The sequence below is a fragment of the Myodes glareolus genome, chromosome 19 (assembly GCF_982192425.1).
Source record: "Myodes glareolus chromosome 19, mMyoGla1.1, whole genome shotgun sequence".
In the NCBI taxonomy this organism is placed as follows: Eukaryota; Metazoa; Chordata; class Mammalia; order Rodentia; family Cricetidae; genus Myodes; species Myodes glareolus.
The window spans coordinates 47,930,101-47,943,203 of NC_142044.1; positions in this window are offsets into that span (position 1 = coordinate 47,930,101).

Sequence of the window (13,103 nt, forward strand, 5' to 3'; positions counted from 1 at the left end):
GCCGTCTCCGGGAAGAAGGAAGGCAGCCCTCTGGCCTTTTGTGGGAGGGAAACCCTTTCCAAATTTTTGAATGCAATCTCATTTTCTTGGAAATTTGTACCGCCTACCAGAATCTGTAAAATTACCAATTCTAATACATCTTAAATTGCTGATAAAATCCTGTGAGGAGCACAGTAAATTCTTTAGAAGAATGTTAGCTTCCCAGTTTATGATGGCTCCATTTTAGAAATTGTAGAATTGAGCAACTAAAATTAACTCCGCACTCGCTTCCCTTTGAAAGGTAATTTTTATTAATTTTTTTTTTTTTACCTTTAGCCGTGCTTATTCTTATTCCACATATAAAGCCAAGAATCTAGCCATGGCATTGAGCATCGGGGATAATTCTCCTTTATCCTAGTTCATGCTTTTTTAATTTTTCTTGCCGCTACTTTGGGTTGAAAAACAGCAATTATAATCTATCATTTGAATCAAGGCAAAAATCTTCATCCTAGTATGCATATATTATAGATAAAAATCATGTATTTATGACCAAACACATTCATCACAGATCCCCAGGTGTTGGGCTCCCCTTCTATTTGAGAGATAATACCCACGTAAAGACGTGTTTGGGGTGGGTTACATTCTTTGGTGACAGTACACGGTAACTGAAAAAGAGAACGGGCCAGCTTCTAAAGTGCATTGAAGATGCTCCACTGTGGCTCGGAGAGGCTCTCTAAGCACAACTGACTGCACGGCTATAGAGTTAAGCGCCCACCAGCTATGGGAGTGGAGAGCCTCGTCACCGTCAGCTGCAGGCACACTTAAGTGTGGTCTTTATATTAAAAAGCAAGAGGACTGGGAAGAGGATGCAGTGAGGGGATCAGCAGGCTGCCTTGGTGGAGGTGGTGGTGGCTGTCCTGCAGTGCTCCGCATCCGCTTTTGTCCTCACACAGACTTAGGCTACAGCCAGCATTTCATTGCTGTTGCTAACAAACGAATGCCAAGTTGGACGTAAAACGGAGGGAACCCAAGCAAAAGATTCTGCAAATGGCTTCATTATGTCTGGAGGGAAGGAATCCTTTCTCTGGTCGCTTGCTGGCCTTCGGTCTAATGGCTCGGAATTTTCTTTCACTGTTTTTTTTTTTATCTGTATGCGAGTCAGTGAGCTTCTTTCCTTTCTCAGTTTCCTTCATAATCGACACAGAGACATATCGATATATAATGGGCACTCAAGGGACACGGGTGCTGTTAGGTTTTGTGCATAAGTAATCGAGTAGGAAGGTCGCCTTCCCCAGATAGAAGCACAAGTTCGTATGATATAGGCGTAGGAAAATGGGCTCTCAAACCTGCACTCTACTTCAAGACAAAGACGAAAGAAAAAAAAGAAAGAAAGAAATCCTAAGCCTGGTTTGCCTTTTCACAGAATACTCAAAGCTGGCTCGCAGCTCCTCTGAAGGGCACATTGTCAGCAATGATTGAAGTGGCATCTTAGCCAGGAGCGGCTGCAGACTCGCACTGCCAGGGCTCCCGGGCCAGCTTTCTAAACACCATTATTCTTGGACATACGAGTTGAACGATCAGAACCCGAGTGAAAATCTGATTTCCCCCCTCACACTCATCTTGTTTTAACTAGATTAAGTGCATCTGTTTACTAAGTCCTCATAATGCCCTGGATACTGAAAATTTAACACCATTAAACATGTCTTTGTGGAGAGAAGCGAATCGAAAGTAGAGCCCCACGGCTCTCTGAGGCTGCACTGTGGGCCAGAGGCTGAGCAGAGAAAACCAGGACTCAAGAAAGGGCATTGCAGGAAGTTGCTGGCTGAATTCCCATCAAGCAGATCTTGGGAGAAATCAGGAAAAAATAACTATATAAGGCCAATATTATAAACATCCTGGTCCAGGGACAGGCTTCCTAGGACTTCTTTTCAGACAGCTGACCCCAGGCATGGCTGTGGTCCAGAGGGACAGCCAAGGGTTTCTTAGCACAAACTTGTCTAGCAAATGCTCACCAACAATTTAAATTTTTTTTCAGGTTTCCTTTTTGAGCATTTGAGTATAGTTTAATTTTTCTTACTTTGAATAATATAATTTGATAGCAAGTAGATAAAAAATTAAAAACAAAATACACGCAACAAACAACAACAACAACAACAAAAAACCAAAGCTAGCCAAACCGAATAATGCCCAATAGAATTACCTAAAGGCCATTATTTCCCCTAAATTAGGCAGAATTTGATTTCTGAATTTGCAACCAAATTACATATAAATCCTTGCCAAGTACAGGGAGAATTTTTTAAAAAGTATGTGTTCTTGACTATTGTTCCGACTCACCCAATTTCTTACATTACTAAATAAAAATTGGGAAGGGGTTAGAAGACATTAATTTATTACAATGTGAAGGTAAGGGGGAAAGTCAGCTAATAAAAAGGCTAGCAATCCAGCGTGATTACACAATGATTTCAGGTGAAAATTACAAAGCTAATATCCTCGCATTTAATTGTCGTGCTCCATAATGATACACTTGTCAAATTTGTATTTGTGCCAGTGGGACAAAACTTGTAAGCGGCATAATGGAAGATAATCTCCTTTTCTTTGTGGCTTTTAAAAAATTCAGTGTTTTAATCCACCCATTTAATCACAAAACATATATCACATTACTTATAATATTTATAGTGTTTAGGAGCGTGATTAGAAATAGATTATAGTGTTGTGGTTGGATGCAGTTTTTTCTCTCTCTCACGAGCGTGTCTCAGAGGTGTGCAGCCATTTTAGAACTCGCACTTGAGAGCACTCTTATGTGGAAGTAAGCACGGAATATTTGTGTTCAGAGTCCCCGTTTGGCCGTTACTGAGCTTGCTCATTATTTTGGAAAAAGAAGATTCGGCATTTAGAAGGGCCTGGTGTTTAGAATGCCAGGGTCTCTGTGGCCAGCCCAGTCCTAGAGTCTCTGTCCTTCTATAGCCCCGAAACTTGCTAGACCACAAAATGTCTTTAGTGTTTTCTGAACCATTACAGCAATAGATGCTGAAGTGAAACCTTATGGTTGAGGTTGTCCTCCTTGTCCTGTTCTGGCTGTTGTAGGAGGGGCTTCCTAGGGACTAATGTGGAGGTAGGGGACTGCCCAGCATAGGGTCACCCTGCTCCACCCTTCTTGATCAAGACTGAGAACTTTGATAGTAAGGAGAATTTTAAGTGTCAGAAAAGTTAGGTTTCACCTGCCCTGTGGCTGGAACTCAGTATTGCCACATGGGTAGAGAGCAATAGGGCCCCTGCCATTCTGGCCCTGGGACCCTGGCCCTGGGAGCTGGGGCCACAATGCCTCTTCCCCAGGAAGAGTGAAACTCACTGTTCGTGGTTGTCTATCTTCAGTTACTGGCAGTTGTAGAAAATGAAAGTTGATCAGGACAGGACGTGTCCTGGATTTTTTCCTTTCCCTAAACTGTATGTTGTGGGGTTGCCTGCACTGATGTGGCTGTGGCACTAGCCTAGGTCAGGGTCATGGTGGTCTACAGAACTTAAAAGCAAGTCACTGGTAGTTAAAGGCTCTGGCAGAACTGGCCAACTCGGGCCAGCTTTACCCAGTGTGTCCAGGACCTCCCTCCTGGCAGTCCAGTACAACGTGGAATGAAGTTTCCTGGGAAGCGGGACACACAAGGAATTTTTGAATTTACCAATGATATAAAAAAATTATATTTTTTATTACAACGGGCAAGTTTCAATTGGTTGACAGAAATGGCGAGATATGACGTCAAAGGATACTGGTTAGAATGCCAAGGCCAATGGGGAGGGGGAGGAGGGAGACAGGCACAGAGACTGTGGGATGGGCCCTGGAGGCCTTGTTCTCCCTGGCCCTGGTCGTCAACTGGCTATCATGCACCTCCAGAACCAGGCAGGTCCAAGTGGCTGTGATCCAGAGCATGTCTGGACAGGAGGAGGGAATCTTAGTCTAGGGACCCTGTGTTCACATGTGTCTCTGAGAGCCTGAGGCCCAGGCCGGCCTCTGTTTGGAAAACGCTTGGGCGCGCCAGTGAAGCGATCTGGAAGACGCTGCGGCCTCCTTGGCATTCTAACCAGTAACCAGGCCTTGGAGCCCAGCCGTCCCTTTCCCCCTTGTAGGGGCCCGGTGTGGCCTAGAGCCAGCAGTGTCGCAGTTGTGCTGAGAGCAAAGCAATGGCCTTGAACTACCCCGCAGCTCCCGTGCCCTAGTCCTAGTAGCAGGAAGTTGTTTCCAGCGAGAAGGGGGCAAGCCTAGAGCTGGGCACGGGCACTGGGCACCATGCCTGCGCGAATCCCAAGCCTCCGATGCCTCCCCAGGCACCTTGCGCGTCCCCTTTGCATGCTCAGTTCTGTGCATTACTCCCCACACCCACTCGCGAGGTTCAGTGTGCCCTTTCTGCCGCTACCCGCTGGGCACCGCGCTCCTTGCTCTGTTGGACTGGCGGGGTCGCCCTGCGCGCGCCCCTTCCTTTGAGAAGCCACTGCCACTGTCCGGCCCACCACGCTGTCTCAGTACCCAATCTAGATCTCGGCGACCCTGACGGTTGTCCTTAGCGCGCACTGGACTGCAGGCAGGCAGAAGAGACTGCTGACCGCCGAGGGTCCCACTCGGCCCCAGCGTGCGCGCGCGTCCCGGTGCTGCCCGCAATCATGGCAGCCGGCGCCTTGGAGCGCAGCCGCGGAGCGCGCCCCGGCAGCCTCCTCCGTGCCAAGGCGGCGCGGGCGGCGCGGGCGGCGCGGGCAGGGGACGCGCTCCTGTTCAGCCCTCCCCGTTGCGTTGGCCTCGGGGCTCTACGGGTGGGTCTCCGCCGTGCGGTGCCCAGTGGGGTGGGTGCGCGAGGGCGACGGGCGGGGCCGCGGGGCGGGAGCGCGCAGGCGGGGAGCGCCCGGGGCGGCGTGCCCGCGGGGGCGCGCACGCGGAGCTGCGGGGCCAGGAGCAGGGCCGGGGCGGAGAATCCGCAGCTCCCGCCGCCCGCCCAGCCCAAGCGCGCCCGTCCGGGTGGGGGGTGCCCGGGAGGGGCGGCGCCCGGACGCACCGGCCCGCAGCGGGCACGGCGGCCGCGTTGGTATTCCGGGCGCGTTCGCAGCCCTGACCTCCGCACGGAGCAGGGGTGCCCGGGTGCTCGGGCACGGCCGCTGCCGCCGCCCCCGGGCGGTCTCCCCAGGACGCAGGGCGCGCGGGCGCCTCGCTTCCCCGTCCCCTCCTTCCCGGTCCCCTGTGCCCCCTCCCCCGCCCCGATCCGGCGGCGAAGGGGTGGGCAGGGAAACGCGCTCTCTGGGACAGGTGCCAACTCCGAGACAAAAGACATAAAATAGGCGGCAACGGGGGAAGCGCGGCCAGCGCGCTCGGGCGGGGACCGCGGTGCCGCGGGGGCCGCATCCTCGGTGCCGGCCGGGGAAAGTTTGGGAAGTCGGTGCGGCCGCTCTGCAGCGGCGGGGGACGCGCGGCCCAGGCCGCCCTCCGTGCCGCGCTCGTCCTCTCCGCGCCGCTGCTGAATAATTCATAGCGCGCCCGCCGGCCATTAGCATGCACCGGGCGCGCGGCGCGTCTGTGCCAAGCAGCCGCTGCATTCGGAGCCGAGGACCAGTGGCCCGCAATGTCCCGATGCCCTCCGATCTTCCCCTCACCCCAGTGGCCCGCACTGTGGCCCCGCGCGCACCCTGGCCCGCTGGGTCCCGAGCCCGCTCGACGGCCAGGCTCTCTCTGAGCGTCCGGGCCCGCTGCGCCCGCCTGACCGCTCCGGGATGCACGTGAACTTGGAGAAAGTCACGGGGCACGCCGGGCCGGTCCTCCGCGGCAGGGCGTGGGCACATGCGGGTCGGCACGCTTTCGTTTGCGTCCCGGACAAAGGTCTCCAGTGGCGCCAGTCGTGGACGCGTGATTCATTCCTTCTGGCCACTCTTTTGAGTGGTGGGTCGTTGGATGCAGGACTGCAGAAGCCCTGAGAGCAGGAGCTGTGGGTATGGAGCACGGGGCCTCGCTGTGCGCTCGTCGGCGGCCGTTCCACCCTGCGAAGAGTTGCGGGAGCTGATCCGCGCTGCCCTCCGCTGTTCCTGAGCGCCCAGGAGCCCGGCGCAAGTCACCCCAGACTCCAGTCAGCGGCCACGGGCACGCCAGCGCAGCGCTAGCCGCGGCCAAGAGGCGTTCTGGCAGGGCGGTGGACCTGTCTGCCGCGGGCATGATCAAGGTTGGAGAGGTAAGCGCTTTTTTCACTTTAGCTTCTTGACATTTAAATATTTAATGGACACATTTCTAAGAGGGGTCCTTCTTCAAGGACTGCCTTTCACAGCCAGGGATGTAGGTTGCTTTTGAACCCGAAGCCAGCCAGCTTGCAACGAACGACAAGCTGTCCTCTATCCAGAACTTGGAATTTGTGAAACACAGCTTCTGATCTCAGGTGTGGGGGCTGCTAGCCACCCAGAAATTTTATCACGCATATAAAATACTATAACAGACATCTTAAACAATAGAAAAGAGAAAATATCGGGGAGGGGGGTTAGAAATGTTACTTGGAAGCTAAAGTCCTTTCTTGAAAACTTGAGCTGCTTTATTACTAAACCCTTACTATTTTAACAGTGTTATTTAACACTGGATGGACGTTTGCAGAGAGCTGGTTTAAGTGTGGCAGCCAAGATCTGGGGTGCAGAGGAAGGTCCTAGCGTGAAAGTTCTTGCTCGTGGGGCAGTTAAATGAGCAAAGCAAAACAAAAAAACTTCAATTCATAGCCTCTTAAAATAAGTGCAGTTATAGATGGCTTGCACAGCCCAGCTAGCAGGCCTGAGGAGGTTTGTGGAGACCAAAAAAGGGGTGAAAGAATTTGTCTTCGCCATAATTACAGGGTTTTTAGGTAGAACTGAAATTAATTTCTTCGAAGTTGGATTTCAAAATCTTAGGTGGTCTCTCCAGGCCCTCAATAACTTCATTTTATTTGAAACACATAGATTCCGGGTATCTGGGAAATAAAACGGTGTCTCTGTGTGTACCTAGCCTGGGTTAAAACGATAAACCACTTCGTGGGGATTAAGCCTGCTTTCATATAGTCATGCGGCAGGTGTGAACATACGGATTCTCCACATTTTCGGTGTGGTTTGGATAGCCTTGCTGGGGCCATTCACCTCAAATCACACACAGTGAGGGACACCTATTTCCATAACACCCCAGAGAACCATGAACTGGCGCTTGAGGCCCTGTTTCCGAGAATGTGGATGAGGCTGGAGGAGTCCAGGCCTGCTTTATGCCTACCTTCCTGACCGCGTGCTCTGGTTGATTCAGGGTAAGAGCCTCAAAGAGTAGGAAGTCTCTTTTTGCAGAGTCTGAACCAAAGACTAACCTTGACCACCTTTTACTTCTTTCTTTCTTTTTTAACTAGTTTTCTTTACGCTGCTGACCACCCCTGATTTGAGCTTTTGTTTATTACTTAATCCGAGGCATTTAGCAAACAAAAAACCCTGGGTAAGACATTTGGGAGCCATCTCAGCTGTAGTAGTGCCTCTGTGGAAGGTATGGCACCCAGAACTGCTTGGCTTAATGCTGGACATGATGGGATTCTTAACAGAAGCTCGCTCTCCATGCCGGAAAAATGCTGGCAGTGTTTTCCCTTGTCCACCGAAGACCCACGGCACAGGATTGGCAGGGTGGAGAGTAGGTGTTAGTTAGCTGAGGTTCTTCATAATGCTTGGGACTATAGCAGATGCCCAAACAAGTGGACATCTCCCCAGGCCGTCGTATGGAAACCAAGGCGAGCAGGAAAGACCAGAGCCTTAGAGGAGGTGGTTTGAACCAGGACCTTGAACCAAAGGCACCATTTTGATGAGTATCGGGGTCCTATGTATTGCCAGACCATACCCTAGTACCTGGGAAATAGCAGGATTAAGCTTGTTTGTTTCCAGGGCATCTTCCCATTCTCAAATAGCTCATTTTGGTACCGTTTTTTTTTGGGGGGGTACACATACACAAAAGAGGAAACATGCACTTGTATGTTTTTCTCCCTATTGGATTTAATAAAGGAACAGGTAAGTAGGCCCTGGTGGAATGGACGGCTGTGTGGACTTCCCGGGGCAGGAGGTTCTATTTCTGCTATTAAATTAGGGCTGAGCCCAGGGTGGCCACAGTAGAGCCTCACCATTCCTCACACTGTCCTGGGTAAGTGATCTCTAGGGCAGATGCAGGCTGGGTTTAGGCACCAGGCATGTGTGGCAGCAAGGCCCACCATGCCTTCTACCATGGCAGTGACCTCTGTAAACTAAACCTGGCTTTCTGCCTCTATCTACTCTCCAGCAGGATACATAGCCCCAGCCCATCATAGACAAGGTCCTACTGGAAGGCAGGAGGAGAGAGGTGTGGAGGACTTTGCCCATGCAGATGGGCACCCTGCTGGGCGGGTACTCCTTTCTGTCCAGGAGAACCTCTTACAGGCTTTGAAAGAGGAACATTGCTCAGGGAAGTGCCAGGCCTTGTGGGCCAGGCAAGAAACATCTTACAACTTCCATGCCTCGTTTTTATTGCTTCTGTTGGATTTTCAGGGTTATATTTACATGCGTAGAGTGAAGGGCCAATACTGATACAGAACTCAGAAGGCTGAGTGCCCAAGCTCACGTTGGGGCGTGGAGTTGGAGCAGTCCAGGTTCTAATTTGTCCTTTTCTCTGGCTCACCATGTGACCTAGGCAAGAACTGTTGCCTTCCCAAGCCTGTACCCTGACCGTTCCGAAGAGGAATAGAGATGCCAATATCAAAGGTTGCAGACAACATTGCTTTCATAAGGTGCTATTGCTGGCTTGTTGTCTGAGAGCCTCTAATGGCTGTGCTATAGTTAGAATTATAAATGAAGTCGCTATAATTACTTACATATTTATCATTTAATATCTTGTGCATTTTATTATATATTTTATATTATGTTATATTCTAGGTAACAGATCCCACTTCTGGTTTATTCAGAAAGGACACCAAGAAGTTGACTCCCCAGCGCCTTTGGGTTGGCTGGTGGGAAACTTGCAAAGCCAGAACTTTCCACGTCCCAGGGGATTTTGTGCAAATGTGACTACTGCATGCATTGTGAATCTTGCATTAGGTACAGCAGAGGAGACAGAGGCTTCCTTAGGGATTCAGAATATGTTACCCCTTTACAGGGCAGTATGAGGTTTTCCTGGAAAATGACTTCAGGGTTCTGGTATGGGTCTGAGCTTTGTTGCCTATGGTGATCCAGCATCCTTGCTGGAGATACGGATAGGGGTTTAATAGGACAGTTTTGCCACTCTGACACATGAAGGGTGCCAAATTGCCTGTCTTGGGGAAATTTTCTCCTGGTTGTTTGTTCAGAAAAAACCAGCAAGATTACATTTTATTCCTCAAAGCACCTTGTTGGAGCAAAAAGAAACCTTAAGGGCACTAGCCACACTTTCTGATGTTACAGGGATATTGCACGAGACATAGCAACAATTGCCTTCAAGCAGAGGCAATGGATCTTTTATATGGGGTATTTACTTTGAGGACTGACCAGTGTTCCGTTGGCTGGGACGATGATCAGAGTTCAGGCGTTTGAGTAGTGTGGGCCCTGGCCTCACAGTCAAGGGCAGAGGTTTACAGGGGAAGAATTAAAGTCCGCTGAGCTGTGCTTCTGGGGAAATTTTAACGGGTTTGCTCATCTCTCTTTGTGGAGCGCAGTTTAAACGTTCACTATTTTATCTTTCTCCTTCTGTGCTTCATTTTCAAAGGCCACAGGGGGTATGTCTGCAGTCCTTGGAAAGGTGGCCAGGTTTTGGATTATGGGCCTGCTGAGGTTTCCCTTAGACCAAGTTTGGCCTGCCTAGCTGGGTTTCAGAATGCAAGTGAATAAAATGGACTCAAAGAGGCAGAATCCCTTCCCAGGGGCTCCACCAGACAATGTGGGCCCATATTTGTGGTTTTCCAATGTCATCTTCTCCTCCTCCTCCTCCTCACATCCTGTTCTCAGATGAACATGGGAGTGGCCTGTAGGTTGTGGGAGTCTAACTGGAGCGGAGAAGAGCACACTAGCCCTCTATATCCCTGACTACCAAAAGTATTTTGTGCCTCGTGATTAACAAACCCAGTATGTGGAGCCATGAAGACTGCCTTCTAAATTAGTTGAAAACACTGGATTTATTTCCGAGGCCTCTATCCCAAGGAGAGTATTCCCGGCCTACCCTCCAAGGGCTGATCTGGCTCACACTATGCCTGGTGGTGGGCCACCTTAAATGTGAGGTCAGTGGCTGAGGCTCACCTTCAGGATTCAGGGTGGCCTTGCTGTGCCAGGTTTTGGATAGAGAGTGCTGGAGAAGCCAGCATTGTGTGATTCTGGGAATTCCAAGGGAGACCCTTAGTCAGCGAATACCTGTTACTTCAAGTGACCGTTTGTCAAGACTCTTCTGCCCAGGGCCAGTGGAGGAAGACAGACAAGGGACAGACAGGTCCTGGCAGGGAGCGCCTACATATTACTCAACAGAATTTTTTTTTTTTGCAAATGATAATATTTGTCTTCTGAGTAAGGTTTTATTTTAAAAATCCCTTTTGTTGACCTTGCTTATTTTGAATCCTGAAAGTTCGTAGCATCCCACTTTCTATATTAACCTGTGCCTCCAAAATGCCAAGCCAAGAAACTTTTAGGGATGTTTAGACATCTAAGGCTGTGAGTATAGGCGTGAAAAAGCTGAAATCATGGGAAAGAAAGAAGTCTTGTGTCCTGGGCAGAAAAAAAAAATGGGTTATATTCACTTGCTGGAGGAAGCAGAGACAAAATGTGGTGTAGTCTTGCCATCAGACTTTGTCATCTTCCAGTTGGAGTCTGGAATCAGGAGTCTCCTCCTTAGGATGCAGATGTGTGTGCATAGGTGTGTGTGTCCAGGCAGTGGTGGGGAGGCTTTGTGAGCAGTAGGCCTCCCTTCAGGCTTGGGTGGGGTTGAGGGTTAGGACCTGTCGTGGTTGCGAAATGTGCACCCGAGGCAGACAGCCTCATGGTAAATTTTTTTAAGGCTGGGTACGTTTTTCCCTTCAGATTAAAGAGGAATGCTGCTCAGGTGCTCTGGGTTTTTCGGCGAACTGCCCTTCTTTACTATTGAAATTTCTGGTCAGAGTAACACTCAGCAGAAATATCTTAAATTTGGAATCTCCCTTGATATTTTTGAGAAAGGTATATACATCCAATTTAGGCTTTTATAATTACATCTTAAATTATTAAAAAGGTTACTAGCCCTGCAGCCTCCCTTCCCCATACCTATGGACAGTAAGAAAAACCGTGACCAGTCATACCCAGGATGGCACTCAGACTGGACCTGGAGGGACTCATGAGCGTGTCAAAGTTTATGCATGTCAACTGCTGAGCCTTCCCGCCTAGAGAAATGCTTGTTGATGGAGCTTATGACACGCGGTTGCATCTGATAAGGGCCTACTGTCCTCCATGGGGCTTCAGTGTCCCAAGGCTTCGATGGCCCTGGTGTAGCTGTAGCAACGAGCTGAGTGCAGCAGTGGTCACTTCTGATTGTGGTGACACTGGGTGTATGGGGGGAGGCATGTCCTCTTATGGCCGTGCAATCCAAATTCCCTTATCTCAGCAGAACCCCCAAGTAGGGCTTCGGTGGCTTCTCTGCATTGTGGACTAGCAGAACAGGTCCCCCCGTTTCACACGGCCTAGGGACCCTTCTCCTCCCAGGGCCAGGCTCTTGGCAGCGATGCCAAACCATTGCTGGCATGGATTCTCGGCATTATTGGTCGAGCGCATGGCATTGGAATGCTACCTGCTTTGTCTCTGGCGTCAGCTGGCAAGCAGTCACGTGGCCGTATGCGTGAGGCCAGAGCTAGAGACCAGAGACTCCTCCGGGACAGCTTCCTCCTCGCTCACTCTGCCTATCCTCTTCTTGGCCTTCAGCATGACTGTCTGAGCAGGCAGGAAGCAGTAGAAAACAAGCAGGCTGTCCAGGAAAGGTCAGATCCACATGGTTTGTCTGACCACCCTTTACGCGGCTGAAAATGAACAGAAAGACCCTTACCATGTCCCACATGGTGAGGAGTGAGACCCGTGGGCAGTGGTCCCTCCATCATCCTCGGTGGTCGAGCTGGCCCTGTGGTGCCTGGGTGTCTGAGGAGAGGTGGCACATGCTGCTCGTGAGCCCCTCCCCATACTCCAGACTCACTGCCTTTCTACGTGAGCACCTCTGATGTCATCCAAAGGGCCTGAAGTGACATGGTGTGGAGAGGACGGCCAGGCGAATCTAGCAGGGGCAGGCAGACACCTGTAGGAGAGGGTGGCCGAATCTAATAAGTTTTAGCAAAATCGTCCCTGTCAGGCCTTTAGTCCCTCTGGTTGTTCCGGAGGGCTGCAGCATAGGATTGGGTCCTCAAGACAGTGACACGGAGCGACTTTAGTTACACTGAAGGATCTGAGGGGACAGAGGTGATGTATCTCAGCTCTGCCCCAGCACTCCTCCTCGTTCTTGGCTGCTTGGTCGCCCTGGGATCTTCTTGCTCTCCCAGGTATTGGGTAATGAGCACAGCGCTCAGCACCAGCCCTACTTTCTGCATCCCGTCGGCTCCAAGTAGGAGACATAATCCCCCTCGCGAACATAGGTGAGAAAACCAAGGCTGAGAGCAGATGTGTGGACACTTAGCTAAATTCAAACCCATAGTCTAGACTCCTGGCTGAGGCAGCTCTCGCCTCTGTGAGTAGGATGGGTCACACTAAGAGCTCTGGTCAAGGGGTAGCTGGAATGGGAGCCCCAACTCCTCTAAAAGAGGACAGCGGAGTTCCAGCCACCTCCTGCTTCTCTGCAGAACCCAGCATAGGAACAATGCGGCCTCTATCTGGAGCAGTTCGGGCAGCCTGGACTCCAGGCCCGTCAGAACGGCTTGGCTAGCCAGTCAGTCACAACATGGCGCCAGGGCCACCCTGCCCATCTACACGGCTGACTGTCGCCTGGGCTGGGGCTGGACTGGTGTTCAGGCGTCCTCGGGCTAGCTGCTGAGTGGTCAGGCACTGCCGTATCCTCCCTCCTCTCCTTGTCGTCCAACCCCCGCCTTTTTTTTTTTTTTTTTTTGGTGGTGGGTTTGGGGGCCCGGCCCACCCGCCTCTGCCACGTCTGCCATCCTCCAGGCACCCACGAGCATCTTTCGAAA